The sequence below is a fragment of the Vulpes lagopus genome, chromosome 3 (assembly GCF_018345385.1).
Source record: "Vulpes lagopus strain Blue_001 chromosome 3, ASM1834538v1, whole genome shotgun sequence".
Taxonomy (NCBI): domain Eukaryota; kingdom Metazoa; phylum Chordata; class Mammalia; order Carnivora; family Canidae; genus Vulpes; species Vulpes lagopus.
This window is the reverse complement of record NC_054826.1, coordinates 144,727,805-144,742,144: the sequence shown is the minus strand read 5'-3', so window position 1 is coordinate 144,742,144 and position 14,340 is coordinate 144,727,805. Positions and strand designations below refer to the sequence as shown.

At 39.9% G+C, this 14,340-nt stretch overlaps 1 pseudogene; it reads right to left on the bottom strand.

Annotated features, from left to right (window-relative positions):
- Positions 1-1,052: 1,052 nt before the first annotated feature.
- On the bottom strand, positions 1,053-5,915 carry LOC121487148 (annotated as a pseudogene).
- Between the last annotated feature and the right edge of the window lie 8,425 nt (positions 5,916-14,340).

Genomic DNA, 14,340 nt, shown 5'->3' with positions numbered 1-14,340 from the left:
ATTCCAACCTGAAATTGGCACAAATGCTACTGTGTCGGGGTTATAGCCAGTTTTCTTAATGTAGGTGCTGACTTCCTTAATGATTTCCTCGTATCTCTTCTGGCTTTGGGGTGGTTCAGTGGACTCCATTTTGTTAACACCAACAACTAGTTGTTTTACACTCAGTGTGTAAGCCAGAAGGGCATGCTCCCGGGTCTGCCTATTCTTGGAGATACCTGCTTCAAATTCACCAACACCAGCAGCAACAATCAGGACAGCACAGCCTGAGATGTGCCTGTAATCATGTTTTTTTTTAAATTTTTTTTTTTTTATTTATTTATGATAGGCACACAGTGAGAGAGAGAGAGAGAGGCAGAGACACAGGCAGAGGGAGAAGCAGGCTCCATGCACCGGGAGCCTGATGTGGGATTCGATCCCGGGTCTCCAGGATCGCGCCCTGGGCCAAAGGCAGGCGCTAAACCGCTGCGCCACCCAGGGATCCCTGTAATCATGTTTTTGATAAAGTCTCTGTGTCCTGGGGCATCAATGATGGTCACATAATACTTGCTGGTCTTGAATTTCCAAGCTGATGTTGACGTTCAGCTTTCAGTTTATCCAAGACCCAGGCATACTTGAAGGAGCCTTTTCCCATCTCAGCAGCCTCCTTTTCAAATTTTTTGATAGTTCTTTTGTCGATCCCACCACATTTGTAGATCAGATGGCCAGTAGTGGTAGACTTGCCCAAATCCATGTGTCCAATGACAACAATTTTTTTTTTGGCAGATAAAGGTTGGTTTTATTGAATAACTGATCTGATTAATGCTGAAGCCGCTATGTACAGACAAGAGAGGGAGTTTTATTTCTTGGTCTCTTCCTCCTTGGACAGTCTTGATGATTTCCTCCTTCTTGGCCTGGAGCCGCTCTTCACGGCACTTGCAGGCCTCCGTGGTCTTAGATCTGCGGGCCTCAGCCTGGTCAGCCAGAAGCTTCCTTTTTTTTTTTTTTTTAATTTATTCATGAGACAGAGAGAGAGAGAGAGAGAGAGAGAGGCAGGGACACAGGCAGAGGGAGAAGCAGGCTCCATGCAGGGGTCTCCAGGATTAGGCCCTGGGCCTAAGGCGGCTCTAAATCGCTGAGCCACTCAGGCTGCTCCAGCCAGAAGCTTCTTGCGAGCCTTGCCTGCCTTCAGCTCATGGATGTGTTCCATGAGAATCCACTTGTTCTTGAACACGTGACCCTTCACTTTCAGGTACAGGCTATGATACATGTGGCTGGCAGTCAATCTTCTTAGATTCACGGTAGCTTCCGAGCAGCCTGTGTAGAATTCTCATCCTTCTCATCCACGTTACCTTCTCAGGCACTGGAGCATTGGCAGCACCTTTCCTCTTACCAATGCCCATAGGCCTGCCCTTCCGGAGGGCCAGAGTGTTTTACTGGCACCGAGCTCGGGAATGCACAGTCACAGGCTTCCAGATAATCAGCCCATCCTGGATCAGTTTTCGTATCTGCTGATGGGAGTTTGCATTGGCGACTTCATTGGGGTCCAACGTGACCTTCCTTCTGCCACAGGGACAGAAGAGGGGACAAGCCTCTTCTGAACCCAGCGCAAAGGGAAGAACCTGATGACCACGATGTTGATGTGAGTCCCTTCCTTTCCCATTCTGGTTTAGGTTTAGCGGTGGTTTTCACGCCTGTGTTCTGGCGGCAAACCCCTTGCGAAAAAGCGAGATTTTATTTTTAAGTCATTTCTACATCCAACATGTGGCTTGAACTCAACCTTGGCTCGAGGGACTGAGGCAGCGAGGCGCCCCAAAGCCAGCCTTTTTTTTTTTTTTTAAGACAGCTTATTTTTAATTAATTATGTTACAGACAAATATTGTGTTTTCCCCAATTAAAAAATTTTAGCTTCGGGGATCCCTGGGTGGCTCAGCGGTTTGGCACCTGCCTTGGGCCCAGGGCAAGATCCTGGAGCCTCAGGATCGAGTCCCGCGTCGGGCTCTCTGCAAGGAGCCTGCTTCTCCCTCTGCCTGTGTCTCTGTCTCTGTGTGTCTCTCATAAATAAATGGATAAAATCTTTAAAAAAATTTAGCTTCGCTGCCAGAAAACACTGGGGAAAAACCCCTCTACATCAGGACATTAAAACTTGAGTAGTTTTTCCCCCTCTAAAAAATTTCAGTTATTTTTTCCCCAAAGACCTTTATCTCAGAAGTGCGATTTAAAAGCCACATGCAGGGGACTAAGTATCCACTAGAGGGCGCGAGCCACTTACAGAATGACTGAGTAAGGGTTCACCACCTTCCCCCTTCCGAATTATTTCTACATCAAAAAAGCCAAGTGTGCCTAGTAAAAGCCTTAGTAAGTAGTTTATATTCTCTCTCTCTCTCAATCTCTCTCTCTCTCTCTCTCTCTCTCTCTCGTGCTTTGTTGTGATATATACACATGAAACCAGAGATAACTATGGCCACACATTGTCTGCCTATTATAAAAATAGCTTCTGTGATCTTTGTTACAGGACACAATGATCAGTTTGGAGTTGCATTTCTTTCTCAACTTTTCTTTCCTTACCGCCTTGCTATGTTTTTTTTTTTTTTTAAGATTTTATTTATTTATTCATGAAAGACACACATAGAGAGAGAGGAAGACACAGGCAGAGGGAGAAGCAGGCTTCATGCAGGGAGCCCAATGTGGGACTCCACCCTGGGTGTCGAGGATCATGCCCTGGGCTGAAGGCAGGCCCTAAACCGCTGAGCCACCCAGGGATCCCCCCTTGCTATGTTTTAAAATTGGCCATGAAGTTTATAATATTCTTATTTTGAAAAAAATATTGATTGATTTGGCAAAAGGAGAAAGAGAGCACAAGCAGGGGGAGAGGCAGGCAGAGAGAGAAAGAGAAGGAGAAGCAGGCTCCCCACCGAGAGTTCCATCCCAGGACCCTGGGATCATGACCTGAGCAGAAGCCAGACACTTAACTGACCAAGCCACCCAGGCACCCCAGTTTATTATATCCCTTAATCTTTTATTGTATTTTCTGTTGTATTTTTATTGAATGGCTATAATTAGTATTAACTGACTTTAAAGTGGTTGGATTTCTCTTTTCCTCCCTTTCTGTTTCTGTTTTGCTATCTTCCCTCATATACTTCCAAGCATTTTTTCCTCTATTTCTTTTTTTTTTTTTTCCAAATATTTGACTTCTGAAAGTGATGTTACAAGAAATGGGGAGGCCCTGTTACACAAAACTCTAGGTAAGAAAAGCCTAACATAGGAGCCAAATGGAGCCAGGACCTGCCTGCTTGGTCCAAACTTCCCTGGGCTGGCCTTCCCCAGAGGTATGGATGAATGTGGTGCTTTATCAGCTGGATGGTAAAGACATCTCTCCAATGTCTAGAGAGGAAGAGAGTCAGCCAGACGGGTGACAGATGCCAGACAGAAGCATCTGGGAATGTAGTTTACGGTAACACAGTGTTAGCTGAACAGGACAAAATCTGTTACTATTATGCAGAAAAGATCAAAGAGTCTGTAAACTCCATTGAGAATGAGTTGGCATATTAATGAGAGCCAAAATCCATTTAGATCATTTTTCGTTCTTGAAATAATGCCACAAAGGAAGTTTTGTGGGGATGTAGTGTCGCATATTGTGACCTCCTCAAAATGTCCATAGAACATCTGTTTGTCTTTATAATCAATCCACTACAGCTTTTCCTCTATGTAATATTTAAATTCTTTTGATGACTTTTCTATTTCAGCCTCTAAGTCCTCTTGAGATTAGAAGCTCCTGGTGTTTATAGCCATCTATTTATTTATTTTTTTAAATATTTTATTTATCTATTCATGAGAAACACACACACACAGAGAGAGAGAGAGAGAGAGAGAGAGAGAGAGAGAGAGAGGCAGAGACACAGGCAGAGGGAGAAGCAGGCTCCATGCAGGGAGCCTTACATGGGACTCGATCCCAGGTCTCTAGGATCAGGCTCTGGACTGAAGGCAATGCTAAACCGCTCAACCACCTGGGCTGCCCCCATCTATTTATTTTTAAAAAGGCATCGTTGTGCACTTACATTGTGCCAGGTACCATTTGATGTATGTCCTGAGAATACAGAGATAAAAAAAAAACAGAATCCACTTATCCTTGAAAAGGTTAGCACAGTGGGAAAAGCAGCCTTGTAAATAAAGTGTCAGGTAGTAATCTTGTCTCAATTACCTCTTGCAAGGATGCCCCCTTCCTGTAGTATTCTAGAACTTATTGAATAAATTCAAGTAGATCCTACACCATTTGTAAACCAAATATATCACTCTTGTTACTAAGATGTAAGTCATTGATGCATATCACGATTCTTTCTTTTCTGGATCTTACGTTCATTTACAGTTCAAACATTTTTTTCTTTAAGTGCCTACAATGTCCCAGGCACTGTGCTAGGATACAACTATGAATATGACATTGCTCCTGACTCCCCATGTTGTTTATGTCACGTCTCCTTTATCCTTAAGCCTCTAATACTTCATCTTCCCTCCCTCTCAACTGGTGACCTCACTTTACACTTCATTGAAGGAAGAGAAGTCAACAGGCAAGAATTACCTCACCTTCCCACCATCCAATCTACAACCCACCTAACTCTGAATATATGTACACTCTCTTGTCACAAGGAAGAACTATACCCTCTCCTTTCTAGGGCTCTGGATTGCATGCCTGTCAAGTTTTACTCTGACCATTATTTGCACTTTTCTGCATCATGCCTTAAGTGTTGTCTATAAATAAAGTCTCTAGAGTCCACACCCTCCCTGGCTTCTGCCCTGACTCTCAGCACCCTTTCACAGGACAATTTACCAACAATTGCCAGTACTTTCTATCTACTTTCTCACTTCTCTCTGTTCAATCCACTCCAGTGATATGTTCATGAAATTTGCTGAAATGACCTTCAAAATCAAATCTGTCAGCAGCGATTTCACCTTGCCAAATACAATCTCGATTTTCAATTCTCTCTAATTGGACAACACTGCAGGATTTGGCAGAGATGGCCATTTCCTCCCACTAAGAACACAATCCATTGTTGGCTTTCATTACCATGTGCTCTCAATTTGCCTCCTACATCACTGGAATTTCTCTGGGTCACCTCTTCTTTTACTCTGCCTCCAAATCTTAGGCATTCTAGGCCTCTAGCCTTAGGACCACTTTTCTTCTATAGTTTAAGTCACTTCATACGTGGTTATACCCAATCTTGTTGCTTTAAATACAATCTATATGCTGATGAATTACAAAATTATGTGTCCAGCTCCCACCTCTCCCCAGATCAACACACTTGAATATTTAACTGCCTTCCCTACGTGTATCCCTTTAGTGCATCTCAAAGGTAACAAAACAAAAACACAGTGTTTTCCTAATCCAGGCTTCTCCAGCTTGGGTAAAGCATCCCTCCTCACCCAGTGCTTCCTTCTGGCACCCCATCCAATCCATCAGAGTCCTGTCAACCCTATGGCAAACTAGAACCCAATCAAGCCTCCATTCACCACCGTAACTGCTACCACCTTTGTTCAAACCACTCTCCCCTCTTGCCTAGATGGTAGCAATGGCCATCTGAACATTCTCTATGTTTATCTTCTCACCCACTGCCAAAGAAGCCAGAGAGACTTTTTAAAAGAAAATCACAGGGATCCCTGGATGGCGCAGCGGTTTGGCGCCTGCCTTTGGCCCAGGGCGCGATCCTGGAGACCCGGGATCGAATCCCACATCGGGCTCCCGGTGCATGGAGCCTGCTTCTCCCTCCGCCTGTGTCTCTGCCTCTCTCTCTCTCTGTGACTATCATAAATTAAAAAAAAAAAAAAAAGAAAGAAAAAGAAAATCACAGACTGCCCTACCAAACCCCCTGATGATTTCCTCTTGTGGTTGGAGTAAAACAGCTCTTGTCCAAGCCTCTGAGACCTGCATAGTTCTCTGGCCTCATCTATGACCACTCTCCTCCTGTTCACTCTACTCTGAGCACATGGGTTGGCTTTACAGTCCTCATTTAATATGCCAAACGCATTTCTGCCTTAGGATTTGCTCATACTGTTGCCTATGCTAGAAATACCCTTTCCACGGATCTCTCCCCCAGGCAGACTCTGTCTCATCATTCACTTCCCAGAGCTGCCAGTGCAAATGTTGGCTCCTCAGATCCCCTCACCACCCTGCCCAAAGTATTCTCCTACCCACCACCCACCCCTAAAGTCATTCTATACCCCATCACCCTGTTTTATTTTTTCAGAAGACTTATCATCACCTGAAGGTATTTAAACTTATTCACATTTCACTAAAAACAATGAATGTTAAGGCAAAGGGCATGGCTCTGATACATTTTACTCAGCTCTGCACCCCCAGTGTCTGGTGTAGAGAGGTGTTCAATAAACATTTATTAAATAAATGATATATTGAATGAATGAATGAATAGCATGAAAGACATGAAAGACATTATAATAACAACCCTTAGTGATATGAACTGTGACAGAGAAAACCATCCAAGGAAATGGTCCATGAAAATAAGCACCTATCCAGTTGCTGGATATTTCTATATACTTTGAAAATATAAGATTACATTTTTCTCACATCTTGAACATTTAAAAATAGTTAAACTAAAACACCTTTCATATAGGAAATCTCACTTTTTATCCCTTTTCACTTTTCAGCTCCAGGTGGTTCTTCTAAATTAAGGCTCATATCTCATTTCTCACTTCCTTTTCAGGCTTACACAACATGTGCTTTGTAAAAACAATAGCAAATTAATAGAATAGTTATCATATTTTTGAGATGCTATAGTTAAATGATAATTTTAAACTTCGCTAAGAACAGGACAATTGCATTCAAGACTTCTGCGAAATACTCTGATAGTCAAAATTAATAGGTGTATTTGAAATAAATGATCAAAGAGTGTCTTATATTGTGATCTTACGGTCTCTATTTTTTGGACTTTTTTATTGAGGTATAACTGACTTACAATAGTCAGTTATTTAAAGATTTTATTTATTCATTCATGAGAGACACAGAAAGAGAGGCAGAGACATAGGCAGAGGGAGAAGCAGGTTCCCTGAGGGAGAGCCTGATGTGAGACTCGATCCCAGGACCCCGGGATCACACCCTGCACCAAAGGCAGATGTTCAACCACTGAGCCACTCAGGTGTCCCTGGAATGAGAACTTTTAAGGTGTACTCTCAGCTGCTTTCAATTATGCAACACATTATTAACTATAGTCACCATGCTGTACTCCATGACTTATTTATTTTATAAAAGGAAGTTTTGACGCTCTTCACTCATTTTGCTCACCCCTGTCCCCTGCCTCTGGCAACCATTTATCTGTTTTTTCTATCTGTGGGTTCATGTTTTTTTGTTATGTTTTGTCATTTTTAGATGCCACATATAAGTATAGTATTTGTCTTTCTCTCTCTGACTCACTTCACCTAGCACAATGCTCTCAAAGTTCATTCATATTGCAAATGGCAAAATTTTATTCTTTTTTATGTCTGAATAATATTCCATTATATATATGTATATATATCATATATATTATATATATATATATATATACCACAATTTCTTTATCCACTCATCCATTAATGGAAACTTAAATTGTTTCCGTATCTTGACTATTATATTTCATGCGGAGTGCCTATATCTTTTTGAGTTAATGTTTTCTTTTTTTTTTTTAATTTTTTATTTATTTATGATAGTCACGCAGAGAGAGAGAGAGGCAGAGACATAGGCAGAGGGAGAAGCAGGCTCCATGCACCGGGAGCCCGATGTGGGATTCGATCCCGGGTCTCCAGGATCGCGCCCTGGGCCAAAGGCAGGCGGTAAACTGCTGCGCCACCCAGGGATCCCGAGTTAATGTTTTCATTTTCTTCCAATAAATACCCAGAGGTGGATTCCTGGGTTATATGGTAGTTCTATTTTTAATTTTTGAGGAAACTCCATACTGTCTTTTCAATAGTGGCTGCACCAATTTATATTCCTTTTTTTTTTTTTTTTCCAATTTATATTCCTACCGACAGTGTACATCGATTCCCTTCTCTCCACATCCTTGCCAACATTTGCTATTTCTTCTCTTTTTGATACGAGCCAAACAGGCGGTTTTGATTTACATCTCACTGATGATTGGTGATATTGAGCACCTTTTTATGTACCTGTTATCCACCTGTATGTGTTCTAGAAAAATGTCTATTCAGATCCTCTGCTCATTTTTTTGATCCTCTTCCTGTTTTTTTTTTTTTTTAAGATTTTATTTATTCATTCATGAGAGACACAGAGAGAGGGAGAGAGAGGCAGAGACACAGGCAGAGGGAGAAGCAGGCTCCATGCGGGGAGCCCAATGCGGGACTCGATCCCGGGACTCCCGGATCATGCTTGGGGCCGAAGGCAGGTGCTAAACCGCTGAGCCACCCAGGGATCCCCACTCTTCCTGTTTTTAAATCAGATTGTTTTTCTGTTATTGAGTTGTAGGAGTTCTTTATATGTTTTGAATATCACCTACTTATCAGATATATGGTTTGAAAATATTTTCTCCCATTTTGTAAGTTATCTTTTTATTGGTGGTTTCCTTTACTGTGCAGAAGCTTTTTAATTTGTGGAGTCAGTTCACCTGTTTTTTGTTTGTTTGTTTGGTTGGTTTTGTTTTTTGCTTTTGTTGCTTTGCCATGGTGTCAAATCCAAAAAATCATCTGTAAGACTGATGTCAAGGAGCTTACTGCTTGTTTTCTTCTAGCATTTCTATTGTTTCAGTTCTTACATTCAAGCCTTTAATCCATTTTGAGTTTATTTTTGTGCATGATGTAAGATAGGGTCCAGTTCCATGTGGCTATTCAGTTTTCCCACAAAAATTTTAGGATTGTTCCATTTACGTAAAAAATACCATTGAAGAATGGGGTATTGAGTTGGGAACCATAGGGATTGAGTTGAATGTGTAGATTAATTTAGGTAGTATGGACATTTTAACAATATTAATTCTTCTAATCCTTGAGCACAGAATATCTTTCAATTTATTTGTGTCTTCTTCAATTTCTATCATCAATGTCTTATAGTTTTCAATGTATAGGTCTAACCTCCTTGGTTAAATTTATTTGTAGGTATTTTAATGTTTTTGAATCAATTGTAAATGAGATTGTTTTCATAATTTCCCTTTCTGAAATTCATTACCCATGTATAAAAATGCAACAGTTTTCTGTATGCTGATTTTGCATCTGTAAATTTACTGAATTTGTTTATTAGTTTTAGCAGTTTTTTGGTAGATTCCTTATGGTTTTCTGTGTATAGTAACATGTCATCTTCAAATAGTGACAATTGTACTTCTTCCTTTCCAATTTAAATACTTTTCATTTCTTTTTCTTGCCTAATTGCTCTAGCTAGGACTTCAATACCATATGTATAAAAGTGGCAAGAATGGGCATTCTTGTCTTGTTCCTGATCTTAGAGGAAAAACTTTCAGCTTTTTATCATTAGGTATAATGTTAGCTGTGGGCTTGTTGTATATGGTCTTTATTATGTTGAGGTACAGTCCCTCTATTACCACTTTGTTGAGACCATAATGGATGTTGAATTTTGTCAAATGCTGTTTCTGCATCTATTAAGATGATCACATGATTTTTAATCCTTCGCTTTGTTAATGTGGTGTATCACTTTGATTGGTTTGTTGATTTGAACTACCCTGCAACCCTGGAATAAATCCCATTTGATTATGATGAATGATCCTTTTAATTTATTTATTTATCTATTTTTGATGAATGGTCCTTTTTTCCTTTTTTTTTTTTAAAGATTTTATTTATTTATTCATGAGAATACAAAGAGAGGAGAGAGGCAGAGACACGGGCAGAAGGAGAAGCAGGCTCCATGCAGGGAGCCGGACGTGGGACTCAATCCCGGGTCTCCAGGATCACGCCCTGGCCTGATCAGCACCCTCAGCAGTGCTAAACCGCTGAGCCACCCGGGCTGCCTACGAATGGTCCCTTTAATGTGTTCTTGAATTTGGTTTACTAATATCTTGTTGAGGATTTCACATCTATGCTCACCAGGACTATTGGCCAATAATTTTCTTTTTCATAAAGTTTTTAATTTAATTCCAGTTGGTTAAAATCCCCACCACCTATTTAACCCTTCCCCCACCCCCCTTCTTCCTGGTAACCATCAGTTTTCTCTCTGTAATTATGAATCTGTTTCTTGGCTTATCTCTCTCTCTCTCTTTTCCTTTTGCTCATTTTGTTTGTTTGTTTCTTAAATCCACATATGAGTGAAATCATAAAGTATTTGTCTTTCACTGATGGCCTGTAATTTTGTCTTATGGTGCCCTCATCTGGTTTTAGTATCAGGGTAATGCTGACTTCCTAAAATGAGTTTGGAAGTGTTCCTTCATCTTCTGTTTTTTGGAAGAGTTTGAGAAAAATTAATATTAGTTCTTCTTTTTCATTGGTAGAATTCACCTGTGAAGCTGTCTGACCCTGACTTTCATTTTTTGAGCAGTTTTTGATTATTGATATAATCTTCTATTAGGGGCAGCCCCAGTGGTCTAGGGCAACCCCAGTGGTCTAGGGCAGCCCCAGTGGTCCAGCAGTTTAGCACTGCCTTCAGCCTAGGGTGTAATCCTGGAGACCCGGGATTGAGTCCCACGTCAGGCTCCCTGCATGGAGCCTGCTTCTCCCTCTGCCTGTGTCACTGCCTCTCTCTCTCTGTGTCTGTCATGAATAAATAGGTAAAATCTTAAAAAAAAAAAAATAATCTTCTATTAGTAGTCAGTCTGTTTAGATTTTCTATTTCTTCATGATTCAGTGTTAGAAAGTTGTATGTTTCTATGAATTTATCCATTTATTTTAGGTAGTCTAATTTGTTGGTGTAAAATTGTTCATTATTATGGTCTTTTGGTCCTCTTATGATCCTTTGTACTTCTGTGGTTTCTATTGTAACATCTCCTCTTTCATAAATGATTTCACTTTGAGTCCTCTTTTTTCTTTCCTTTTTTGTGAGTTTAGCCAAAAGTTTGTTGGTTTTATCTTTCCAAGGAACCAGCTTCTGGTTTCATTGATCTGTCCTATTGTGTTTTGTTTTGTTTTGTTGTTGTTGTTGTTGTTTTTTAGTATTTCATTTATTTCTGCTCTTATCTTTGTTATTCTGTTATTCTTTCCTTCTTTCCTTGGGCATCATTTGTTCTTTTTCTAGTTTCTTGAGGAGCAAATTAGGCTTTTTTTTTTTTTTGAGATTTTTCTTATTTTTTGAGGTAGGCATTTATTGCTATGAACTTCCCTCTTAGAGCTGCTTTTGTTACATCCCATATGTTTTGGTATGTTGTATTTCCATTTTCATTTGTCTCAATGTATCTTTAAAATTTCTCTTTGCGGGGGTCCCTGGGTGGCGCAGTGGTTTAGCGCCTGCCTTTGGCTCAGGGCGCGTTCCTGGAGACCCGGGATCGAACCCCACGTCGGGCTCCCGGTGCATGGAGCCTGCTTCTCCCTCTGCCTATGTCTCTGCCTCTCTCTCTGTGTTTGTGTGTGTGTGTGTGTGTGTGACTATCATAAATAAATAAAAATTAAAAAAAAAAAAAAAGCACATCTGTGTTTGGCTCAGGGCGTAATCCTGGAGTACTGGGATGGAGTCCCACAACGGGCTCCCTGCTTGGAGCCTGCTTCTCCCTCTGCCTATGTCTCTGCCTCTCTCCTTCTGTGTCTCTCATGAATAAATAAATAGAATCTTAAAAAATATATAAAATTTCTCTTTTGTCATTTTTTAACAAAAGATTTTACTTATTTATTCATGAGAGACACAGAAAGAGTGGCAGAGACACTGATGGAGAAGCAGGCTCCCTGTGAGAAGCCTGACTCAGAACTTGATCCCAGGACCCCAGGACCACGACCTGAGCCAAAGGCAGATGCTCAGCCAGTGAGCCACCTAGGTGCCGTTTCTTTTTTGTTATCTTCATTGACCCATTTATTGTTCAGTATCATGTTGTTTAATTTCCACATAATGGTGAACTTTCCAGTTTTCTCTTTGTAATTGACTTCTAGTTTCATACCACCATGGTCAGAAAATATACTTGATAGTATTTCAATGTTGTTAAATTTCTTAAAACTTGTTTTGTGGCCTAACTTGTGATTTATCCTAGAGAACATTCCATGTGCACTTGAGAAGACTGTATATTCTAGTGCTTTCGGTTGGAATGTTCTGTATATATCTATTAAGTCCATCTGGTCTGACGTGTCATTTAAAGCCAATATTTTCCTTATTGAGTTTTCCATCTGGGTGATCTATCCATTGATAATGGTAGGGTATTAAAGTACCTTACTATTATTGTATTGCTATCTATTTCTCCCTTTAGGTGTGTTAATATTTGCTCTATATATTTAGAGCTCCTATATTGGGTGCATAGATATGTACAAATGTTATATTCTCTTGTTGGATTGATCCTTTTATCTTTATGTAATGCATTTTCTCCCCCTTATTCAGTTTTTGTTTTAAAGTCTATTTTGTCTGATATAAGTACAGATACCCCAGCTTTCTTTTTTTTTTTCTTTTTTCTTTTCCCCAGCTTTCTTTTGGCTTCCATATACATGAAATATCTTTTTCTATCTCTTCATTTCAAGTCAGTCTCTTGTATGCAGCATATAGATGAATCTTGTTTAGTTGGGGTTTTTTTCTTTTTTATTTTTTAGTCAGATTTATTGAGGCAAAATTTAGGTAAGGTAAAAAATTCACCCCTTTACATATATAGTTCTATGAATTTTGACAAAAGTATATAGTCATATAACCACCACCACAGTCAAGATATAGAACATTTCCAGAGGAGGGTGGAGGGTGATCAATAAACAGACTAACTGTAGAGAACAAGCTGATGGTTATCAGAGTGGAGGTGGAAGGAAGGTGGATGAAATAAGGGAAGGGGATTAAAGAGTACATTTACCATGATGAGCACTGTGTAATATATAGAAGCGATGAACCACTATATTGTACACCTGAAACTAATATAACACTGTATGTTAAATATACTGGAATTAAACTTTAAACTTAATTTAAAAAATATATAGAACATTTCCATCATCCCAAAGTTTCTTCATGTCTCTTTGTAATTAATCACTTTCTTCCATCCCTTATGTAACACTGATTCTGACCCTACAATTTTGTCTTTTCAAGAATAGAATCATAATGGTTTTTTGGTAATGTTTTTGAAATTCATTTATGTCACATGCATAAGTAGTATTTACTTTTAATTGCTAAGTAGTATTAGATTCTATTATACTATTTGCTTATCTCTTTACATCTTTCTGTGCTGGCTGCATTTTGAGGTATTATATCCAGAAATAGGGTTTTCTGGAAGACATTTTGGGTTTACTAAATACACACTTATTGAGTGTCTGTATGTCTGTGGGTTCTAAGGTGAATATGATGCAGTTTTCTTTAGAAGGGAAAATAACAGAGAAGGTGAAAGAACAGGGCATGAGCTTTTTATTGTTTTTATAAACTAAAGGGCAAGTTTTGTTAGACTATGAAAACTCTTTGAAACATAAGTACATACAGTATTTAATTATGGAATTATTTCAACAAATCTATTTGTTAATTATCTTCATACACTTTATTGTGTGTTTGATTTTATTGATTGTAATGTCCTAATTAAAATCTTAAAATAGGAGAATACAGTAATTGAGTCCACAGTAACATGGACTCAATTACTGTGTTTGTTGCTTCTTCATCCTTGTAGACATTTGTTGTTTTGTCTTTCCAGAACAGCAACCTCTATTCTAGAAAATGCCCCCTCAAACTGTGATTCTCATGGAAGCCGCCATCCCTTAGGCAATGACTCCTTGAGTGTTGAATCCTCTTGGTTTCCTATGTTGGCCCTTCTTTTCCCATCACATTTTTATCTGAACACCAGATCCCTCACTGTCTGTTTTATGACTGATTCAAAAATAACAGAGCTAGTTTTTTATTTTGTTTTTTTCCCTAATGCTAGGAACTTTGCCGATCTTTTTAATGCGTTACCTCATTTAATTGTAACAACCAGCAAGGGAAGGATACAAAATCCCCAGCACTTGCTTCCGTAAGCACTGAGCTCCTCCAAAGGGGGCCAGGCAACTCTGACCAGTACTATTCGCCTTTGCTCAGCTGTGGTATCTTGGCTGTCTCAGTTGATTGTCAGGAATTAAGCTATCACCTATCTATGTCGCTCACAATGGAAAAAATGGAGAAGACCAATATCCAGCTGCAGAGACCTCTAAAGACTGAGTGGAACCCCCAGTGTGTCCTGTTCACCTATTTCCAAGGAGACATCGGCAGCTTAGTGGACAAACTCTTCTCCAGAGCTCTGAGCAGTGTCAGGAGCCCCAAGGGATTGAGCCCCTTGAGCCAGGGCGCAGGCGTGATCCTGA